The sequence below is a fragment of the Aythya marila genome (assembly GCF_965140915.1).
Source record: "Aythya marila genome assembly, chromosome: 5".
Classification (NCBI taxonomy): domain Eukaryota; kingdom Metazoa; phylum Chordata; class Aves; order Anseriformes; family Anatidae; genus Aythya; species Aythya marila.
The window spans coordinates 14,758,189-14,768,199 of NC_139046.1; positions in this window are offsets into that span (position 1 = coordinate 14,758,189).

Genomic DNA, 10,011 nt, shown 5'->3' on the forward strand with positions numbered 1-10,011 from the left:
TTGTGGAATTTTGGAGCTCAGATATATCAGATCCAGAATGATTAGCTGGCTCCCCTCTTTTCAAAGTAAGCAGAATGGTGGTATGTTAATAATGTGAGATTTTGATCCTCTTCGGGACTTCTGGCACCAAAGCAACCCTACCTTTGCCATTGGTTACATTAGAACCTTTTATTTTTAGTACAAGTAGCAATGTCTAAATCAATTTAAATGACCAGCCTCATTGATTCTGGTCATTCTTTCCATATTTCTTTGTGATTTGAGATGGTGGAAGTTTTCCAGCATTTACATCAAGGTTTTGTGAGCACTCCAGGCACTGTGGGTAAAACACATTACTATCATATTTCTTATGATACCATGCCATGTAAATGTTCATATGTCCAATAAGAATTGTTTAAATGACTGATAAAAACTGGGCTGGACTCACATGTTCTCCCTAAATGATCTGTGTACTTAAGGCCAAGTAGAAACAAATTTTAGAAATCTCAGCTGGATTCTCAGGCCTTTACATTGTGGTCTCCCCACCCACACTGCCAAATAGAGGTGGCAGAACTCTGGCGTAACACAAGGATGCAGAAACCTGGTTCTTTTTCAGACTCTGCCAAGGAATGAGATAGCATGTACAAGAAAATGCATGTGCAGTTAAATAGAGAGTGTGGCATCACATAATGTCCTTGGAGGAGAAGGCATGATCCTGTTCAGGACGACACCTTTTCAGTCCAATTGAGTCAGTGGTGACTGCTAGGGATGAAGGACGTACCAGGAGCCGACAAGGGTCCTTCAAATCTCCTGAGAGCCACTTGTCTAAAAAGGTGTGTTTGAGTGGGGACATCTGGGACAGCTTAAAAAAATCAGTGACTAATTTTCTTTTTTACAGTAGTCACTGCTTTATTTTTGCTTTTTTGGTATAACATTTAAAAACACTGAAAAACAAAGATGTGACAACTTTTCCCTCTGAAATCATAACCTGGAACAAAACCCATAAAAATACCCCGGAACCTGAAACCTGAAACCACAGCCATGAAACAGGGAGCTCTGATACCACTGGGTGATAGATGAGCTCCATGGAAGCACAAGGTGGCCACTGCCTGCAGCAGGACTTGGATGCTGAACAGAAGCCTTTCAAAGCCCAGAGACACAGCAGCTGTGTTCCCTTGATGTCCTGGCCTCTGCCACAGTCACTCTTACCACAACAAAGCCACTTGAGCATGTAACACAATTAGGATGGGAAAAAATGTGCATGCTCCCCTCACTGCCCCCAGGAGCATGAGGGATGAGGCAGCCAGGTCCGGGGAGGAAGTGGCTGTGTGCCGACATGCTGAAATCTGTGCCTCTGAAGATTTCCTACAGAGTTGTTGACAGCAACTAGATATCTCATGGCCTCTCTCTCTCCAACCTACTTGAGTGCTCCTGAACTCATGGGAGAAGTGGTCTGATGCACAGGAGTTATATGGTGAGGGGTGATCTCAGTTTATGAAAGTTTTATGCATGTCAAAAATAAACCAAAAAAAAAAAAAAAAGGCATTAATCGCTGAACGCCCTGCTGAATTATATAGCAAGCTTTATGAGCCAGGCACTGCCCTATTGCTAAGCAGTGATGGTTTCTCATGGGACTGCATCCCCAGGGTGGAGCAGTGCAGGGTGCTCTGGTGGGGACTCTGCCTGCCTGGGAACAGGCTGCGCTTGGGGTGCCTCATCTGGGGGCAGCTGTATCAGGGAGCACAGCATGAAGCTGGCATGAAGGCACAACAGTTGTGGGGTTGCTGTCCCTGAGAGGTACTTTCTTTCTGTCTTTGTGAAAGTAAGTGGAAAAATGGGAAGACAAAACTGAATAAATCAAAGAGCGCTAGGAATCTTATCTGGTAACTTCTACTACACATACAAGGACTATCAGTGATTGAGAGAGATGTTCTGAACATTGTAATACAAGTAGTTTTCAGTGAAAAGGTGATAATTCAACAAGAAAGTTGTTATATCTTCTCTCTTCTCTTCTCTTCTCTTCTCTTCTCTTCTCTTCTCTTCTCTTCTCTTCTCTTCTCTTCTCTTCTCTTCTCTTCTCTTCTCTTCTCTTCTCTTCTCTTCTCTTCTCTTCTCTTCTCTTCTCTTCTCTTCTCTTCTCTTCTCTTCTCTTCCTCCCTCTCTCTCTCCTTTCCTTCCTTCCTTCCTTCCTTCCTTCCTTCCTTCCTTCCTTCCTTCCTTCCTTCCTTCCTTCCTTCCTTCCTTCCTTCCTTCCTTCCTTCCTTCCTCCCTCCCTCCCTCCCTCCCTCCCTCCCTCCCTTCCTCCCTTCCTCCCTTCCTCCCTTTTCTTTTATTTACTTTTTTTTTTTTTCTCTGCAGAATTATTTAGTATTTTAGTATTTTGGAATGGAGTTTTGATTTAAATCAAAAACAACTTTTCAGTTGGAAATTAATTTTCTCTTCAAAAAAGGAATTCAGACAACAAAATATATTTTAAACAAATAAAACTACATTGCAACAACTAATTGTTTCTAAATTCCATTCTATCAAAAATCTCAGAATTTCTGAGGCTTTTGCTTCAGCTCAGGTCTAAAAGCATCTCAAAAAATAACAAATACCCAGTGGGTCCAAATAATGTTTTCTCAGCATCTCCAGTGACTGGAGGTCAAAGCTCCAACTTGGGTGTTGTCCAAACACAACAGCTGGAGTTCTGTGTTGAGTCATGCCAGTGTTTGGCCTTAGTCGCACCAATAGCTCTGATATTTTACGTGTTTGCACCAGTGGAAGCAGGCATGTTAACACTGGTGATATTTCAAAATTTAGAAAGTTAGTTGCACAGCTATTGTTTACTTTCTTCAGTTCTGAAGGGCACCAGGCATGAGGTCTGCCAAGGTGCACCGAAGGCTGCTGCCACACAGGGGAAGGTCAGATGGGAACTGAGCACCCTCTATGGTCATCAGATTTTTTGTCTTGCTCTGTAACATTACAAAGACCAAGTGATGCACTGCTTCAAGGAGTTTGATTAGTCAACCTTTTTCTTTTTTTCTAAAATCAAAATAACTTAGTTTTGTAGGTCTGCTATACTCAGAATAGTACTGGAGTCACTTGGGACTGACCATAAGAACAGGCTCAAGAAATAAGATGCCTGTTTGGTGTAAAAGGACACACACTTTCTACCTAAATTTGTAGTAAGGTTTTAAGAATTGTATGTGGCTCTAAGGATGTAATTACATTTCTCTTCTTGATCTTTAAAACAGGAGATCAATATTTACTAGCAATAGGTTTATAAAACAAAAAGTATCAAAGGATGCAAAATCCATTTTGCTAGTGTTTGCACAGTTCAGTGAAACTGCACGTAAACATTAGTATATAATCAAATAGAAATATAAAGCCACTAATGAGTTAGTTTGTTGACTGATGATGAATCATGTAAAGGAAAATGCAAAACATTCAGCACTGAAATTTTTCAAAGCAGTTTAGTGAATTTAGATGCCTAGTTTCTGATGGGAGGTGTAGATTGAATGTTCCTCCATTGCTTTGATTCCTTCATTGGTTATATTAGATAGGGTATAACATCACTTTCATCAATCATACAGTCTCAAACAGATCAGTTGAAAATAAAGTCAATGAGGCAATGAGATCATTGTATAGGAAAATTCATATTTTTCCCTGTCTGATTAGTTGCATTGCTGCTATAGCTAAATTGTCAGCTAAATGCCAGCCAGTACCCCAAAACTGTAAATACATATGCATATTGACTGTAAAGAAATTAAACCCTTTAGGCTGAGTTATGCACATGTGTAAGTGTTAGCAGATTAAGCATCTAAATTATGCCCTACTATGTATTATGCAATGTCAGCAGGGGTGTAAGAATGATAGTTGTATGAGCTCACTTCTGAGTTGGAAACTGTTAAAAAATACATGTGTATGGCATTGTTTTCTTTTACCTTAATGTAAACATTCCATATGCTTCTCTGTTTGCTGACAGCTGTTCAAAAATGCACAGCTCTAAATGATGAATCTTTGTCCCACACAGTTTCTTTAGGCTCCAGAAATAATGGTATGAGATTAGTATAAGTATACTGCTACTAATGTGAACTGGATGGACAAAACAAACAAACAAACAAACAAACAAAAAACCACTACATTTTCTGTCCATGATAACAAATTGATAAAACATTCACAATGTTGTCTTCATTCTTTCCTTTTGCATTCAATACCAACATTTTAACATTAGACATCTTTATTATAGAAATAAAAATAGTATCTGCAGAACTAGAATTTAATTACTCAATAGGGGAAAAAAGGCAGCACATTAAAAATTTGAAAACATATATAGTAATTTTTAATTCATATCTTAAATTGACAAAGCCAGAATTATTTATAAAGCTTTTCCCACTGTTTGCAGGAAATAGAAGTAGAGAAATCATTTCCCTGCTACACAACCATTTTATTACAATAGCTCACCACCAATATCAGTTCATGGTAACACCATTGCTCCAAGAAAGTAAGTACCTGTGGAAAGCAGCCCGTCTCCTCTGCACAAACTCTGGCTCTTGGAATCTCCCATCTGGTGTCCCTTGCTAGGGCTAGTCTATTAACACTTTGCTGCCAGAGATTGACACTGATCCTTTTGTCATGGTGGGACCTTCATGGTATCAGGGCCAGATTAAGATCTCAGGGCTTTTTATCTATTCCTTAGGAGATGGCTTCTGGAGGCATGTGAGTATTTCAGAGTCTCAGCATCGTAAAACAATTCTGCCTGAGTGTAGCTGATGACTGAGCTTGCAGAGAATCCAGAAAGCAGGCAATATACTTGCATTTACCCTTGTATTTCACTAATGTAGGATGATGGGAGGGACAAGAGCCTCCATTACCACTCCAGGCGAGCATGAATGTTGTCAGTGTGAAAAGTATGCTGCTATCTCTGCCTTGCAGGAGGGACTTTGCTCCCTATTCTATGAGATTAGGGATACCCAAAGGTGATTTCCTCAGCCATGAGAAAGGAAACTCTGTTACTTCCAAAAAGAGAGCCAGGAGTGTTGCATATAGAGCCTAAATTTGTACTGGTTGTAGATGAAGAGATCCCAGTGTTGTGAATGCAGCTAAGTACCTTCAGTGAACAAGGCAGGAGCTTCTATCATGCTACAGAGATTGACTTGGGATCCAAGCTTTTGTATAAAACCCTGCCGTGGTGGCCAGCTACAGCCCAAACCCAAGCCTTGTGCCATGATGTACAGTCTGTCAGATGGATACTGCCCATGGAGGACTGTGTGCTCTGAGCATGGCACCACACAAGCATATTTCAGGATGAATAGGTACCTTTCGAGTTAACAGCAACATTATGTAAAGTTTCCTCCTTGGAAACAGTTGGGTGCTTTCAGCCCTACAAATTGCCTTTCACCATCTGAGCCCCCAGGTGAAATGGAAATAAGCAAACCTAATGCTTAAGACAAGGAGAGCCTTATTGGATACCAGATGGTTTGGATATAGATAAATGTGTATGGATGCACACAGGTCTTAAGCCTGGTGTGTTGGTTCTGTGCTGTGTGGGTTTTATTTCTCTCAGATCGCTGGTAGGGAAGGAAATCTACAGTCAGTTTATAAAAGCCTCTGGGAAGAGCCTCCAAAATGCTTGTGGAAGCAGTGCAGGGCATCTACTGCAACTCAAGGTGAACAGTATTTGTTTTTGTTGACTTCATACTGTTCCTTACATCCTTAAAAATCTTTGTAAACATGTGCATGCTGCTACAAAGAAGGCAAATCCTTTCTGTACGCAAGAGGCGCTTACATCTATGTGCGGCGTGCTCCTGGGCTGCCAAAAACTACTCTTGGGAAGCAATCCAGAGGCACTTGGAGGCCTGGTCAGTGTTTGCTTTGGAAGGCTGCTGCTGAAAATTGCTGCTGAAACTTTTTTACTGAGGTTTTTTCTCTCACTTACATATACTTCCAAAAACTTTCCAAGAAAGAAAAAAAAATATTTTTTCCCTCTGAAACACTGGCCATCTAGAAAGTAAGCATTCCAGCCAAACTTCAAGACGTTTAATTAGTAAAATCTGCAGCACTGCTTCCCTGGATTTTTATTTTTATTTATTTATTTATTTATTTTTATCCCCATCCCCTGCTATGGATCAAATTATTTGCATATCCTGCAATGTGTTCTGAAATGTCAACTTCTCACTTAGGAATGATGACACATTCTGACATTCATGGACGAGACCTTGGGGTATTCATAATAAACTCCAAGATATGGATTAAGTGGAAATATAAGGACTTTAGCAATGCTTCATACTAAAGTTTTGTAAAGACATGACTGATGCTTTTTTAGTATTTGGATGTCTACAGAATCAAAATTTTACCTGTGGAACAGAAGAGAGCTGTGTAGAGAAATTCATCCTTAACCAAGGATCCCCTAGATTATCAGAAAATAAAATGAAGATGATTACTGACTATCCTTAAAATAATAAGACTTTGCCCCACACTAGACTCCTATACACAATAAACCAAACCAGCAGATTCCAGAACCCCCAAAAGACTCCCGGCCTCAGTACTTGGAAATCCCTTCCCCACCTGCAAGCAGCCACATGCTGCATGGGGAAGGGGTAAAAAGGTGCCCTGCCATTTGGGAAGGTATATTCCCACATGGAACACCTGATTCCTGAGATTATGATTTTTTTAGTAGCAGCTACAGGAACTAGAGAGGAGAGCAGTAGCCTATCTTTCTTCCTTCTCCTCACTGTGCTGTATTCATTATGGCCTTTAAACAGTTTTCTTCCTCCTCAGAATTCTTCTGTACGCACCATGCTGTGCTAATGCTGCACCAGACACTAGCAGGGAGAATGACACCTTCATTTCACCTCAGGAAAACATTTTTCATTCCTGTAATTCAAACCATCAAACTAAGTAAGACATATTTAAAATGCAAGGATATCCTCAGTTTATAAAAGCTAAAGATATTGTTTTTATATCTTATTAAGATATTGGATATTCATTTTCTTCTACTGAAATTGAAACATGAAGGTTACTGTCACTAATGTAATAATATTTTATATATATAAAAAAAATACTTTGGAAACTATTTGCATCACCTACAAATCAAGCCAGGAATGAGACTATCAGCTTTTTCCTTGCCAAAGCAGCTATACCATTCAGCACTTGTAATGAAAAGTTTTATTCAACTATTTATACTGCAGTTACTGACTATAAGGAATCCATGATATATGCATTACCTAGTTGAATATTTCTTACAGGTGCATGCTGACAACTACTCATATAAAAAAGCATTAGGGTAATTTGGCTCCAGCTGGCATCCAGCCGAAATCAGGCCTGTGTGCGTCTGCCTGGGTAGACACTCATTCAGGTTCTTGTATAAAATATTTTCCTTCCACAGTCATTCTTGAAAGCATACTTTTCCCATATCAGTGTTGATGAATACTAAATAAAAGGCAAAGAAATTGCCCTCAAAGGAAACTCTTCATTTTTATTTAAATGAATACTTAATGAATCTACTTAAAAAGTACTTGCCCCAGGATATTTCTAGAACTATCTGTGAACAGAAACCTGTAAAATTAAAATATTAAGTGCTGAACATTTTATGGTATGGGATAAAGCTTTCTTCCTATTGCAGTGTGCAATAAAAGCACTGTGGCCAGGCATGCAGCACACTGCTGGTGAAAGGTGGCAGACACCTGCTTGTGCTGTGGATGCTAAGGCAAAGAGGATCCTTTACTCTAAGGCAAAGTACAGCACATCCACAGCAGGAAACTCTTCCTCTAACTGGTCTTATGAAAGGAAGGATAAATATAGTTTCCTTAGGGTTTTAAGTCTACCAGTTCACCTTAAGCATGTTTAGGCTGTTTGCCATGTCTGCCTTAGCGAAAATGCTGGTCCATGTCTGAAGGCGCACAAAGCGATGGACAGCAGAAGTTTCTACTTGGAGTTTGGGGGGTGTTATTTGTTGTTTTACAATGTAGAGTTTTATTTACAATATTAAAAGAAGTACTTAGTGAACATTCATTCATTAAATGCCTTCATGCCCACAAGAAGATGATAGGTATTATCACTTGAAGCAGACAGGCAAAGAAATAGCAGGCATCAGAGCTCATTTCTCAGCCCTGGCTCTGCCCTTTCCCAAGCTTCCCCCCAGAAGATGGGTAAGCCTCAAACAGATTGCTTTGGTGTTTGCTGGAAAAGGAGGAGGAGATGCTTGAAAGAAACATCTGCAGAGGACCATGCCCAGATGCCTGCAGAATATGCAGATGTGCTCTGGGGCTTGGTGACAATGCTAATGCCACATGCTGCAATCAGCAGTAGCTTCACCAAAAGAAAAACTACAGGATGGAGGCAAAGATGTTTTAGCCATTTACATTTCAGTCAGGATAAAAAAAAAGAAGAGTTTTCTAATTGTCAAGAATTACCAAAAAAAAAAAAAAAAAAAAAAAAAAAAGAAAGCGTGATCAGCCTCATTCTGCTCTCTTTCTGCTCCACTGAACTGTACCACTAATGTTTCTTACTCTTCCCAAGACCTGTGGCTCTACCAGCAGTGCTCAGACACAACAAATGTTTCTCCAACCACCCTGGCATGCTTGGCTCCCTCTTTCTGCACAGTTCTGTGTTTGTTCAAAACTTTGCACTTTTTCTCTCCTCTGTCACCCTGATATATTTTCATAAGTATAAGATTATTTTTGCTCTGTTTTCCTTCAGTTTTCATATTGGATTTCATTTTAATTTATTCACTGACCTTTTCCCTCCTAATGGTTTTATTATTGACTGTGATACCACAAGAGACTACATACCTCTTTTATGAGAGGTCTCCCTGAGGGTTTCCCAGGCTTGCTCTTATTATATTTTAAGTGAACTTCTGTACTTTTGAGACTGGTCCTAGCCACCTGTAAGAGGCTCATTCCTGGTTCCAGAGGCACATGACTTATCACTAAAATTACTGAGACTCTAGGGTGAGACTTTCTACAGCTCCAGTTGACTTCAACAGCAATCTCCTTTGTTCATCTGAGGGTACTATTCAAGCCACAACTCAGCAAACAAGTAATTGACTTTTTTTTTTTTTTTTTTCCAGAAGATATGTCAGAGTTAACGGGCAACTACTTAGGCAGCTTGAGGCAAAATTGAGGTCTCTCATTTTTAATGCTTCATACACTTACAGGTACAGAACTCTGAAGCAAAATGGTGACCATCTATTGTACATTCCTGCCAAAAACACAAGTCAGAGAATTTCACTTCACCAACCTCAGTTAAAGCATAAGTCAGATAAGTGTGAAGCGTTAATCAACCTCACATTTAAAATGTACTCTGTATTTACAGCCTAGATTTCTCATAAGCCCCTCTCTACCAGCTCTTTACATTTCTCTTTTCAACAATATAAATCTTTGTTTGCTTCTCTCACTATAAGCCCTTAGAGAGTGTGACAGATTCTGAAAGCTGTAAATTCTGTGAATTTTGTAGTATCCTGAGAGATGGCTCAAAATTCCTTTCATTCGCTTTTTGTTTAAACTATAAATAGAGCCTTCTTTCTGTAACCAGTCTCCAAAGGTCACCTTACGATGTTTTGCTATTTCCCGTATTAAGCAGCAATGCTTTTCAGCTGACATTCCAACTTCAAGTCATGCATATGAGCATGATGTGAGCTTGCTGCAGACTACAGTGAGAGGGCTGCAAACAAGACTGCTATATAATTGCTGAGAAGAACAACATCCATTGTCAAAAAGGGCACTTCATCAAACAAAATCTAGCTGCATGAATACAAGTGTCTCCAAATGTTTGGTTCATGCTAAAAATATAGCACATTTATTAAAAATATATATTTATAAACATTGGTATGAACAGACACAGATGTTAAGCAAATGAGAAAGGAAAAATAACCACGTACTGTATTTCTCCCAACATTTTATCAGTTTTAGGCAGATCTTGCTCAATAGAATTGTTTCTTTTTTTTTTTTTTTCATGATTGCACCATATGTTCATTCTAAACAAAAAGCTTGTCAGATTCAATGTAAGTAAAAGGAAAAACCAAGAGAAAAAATAATTTGAACTAATGGACAT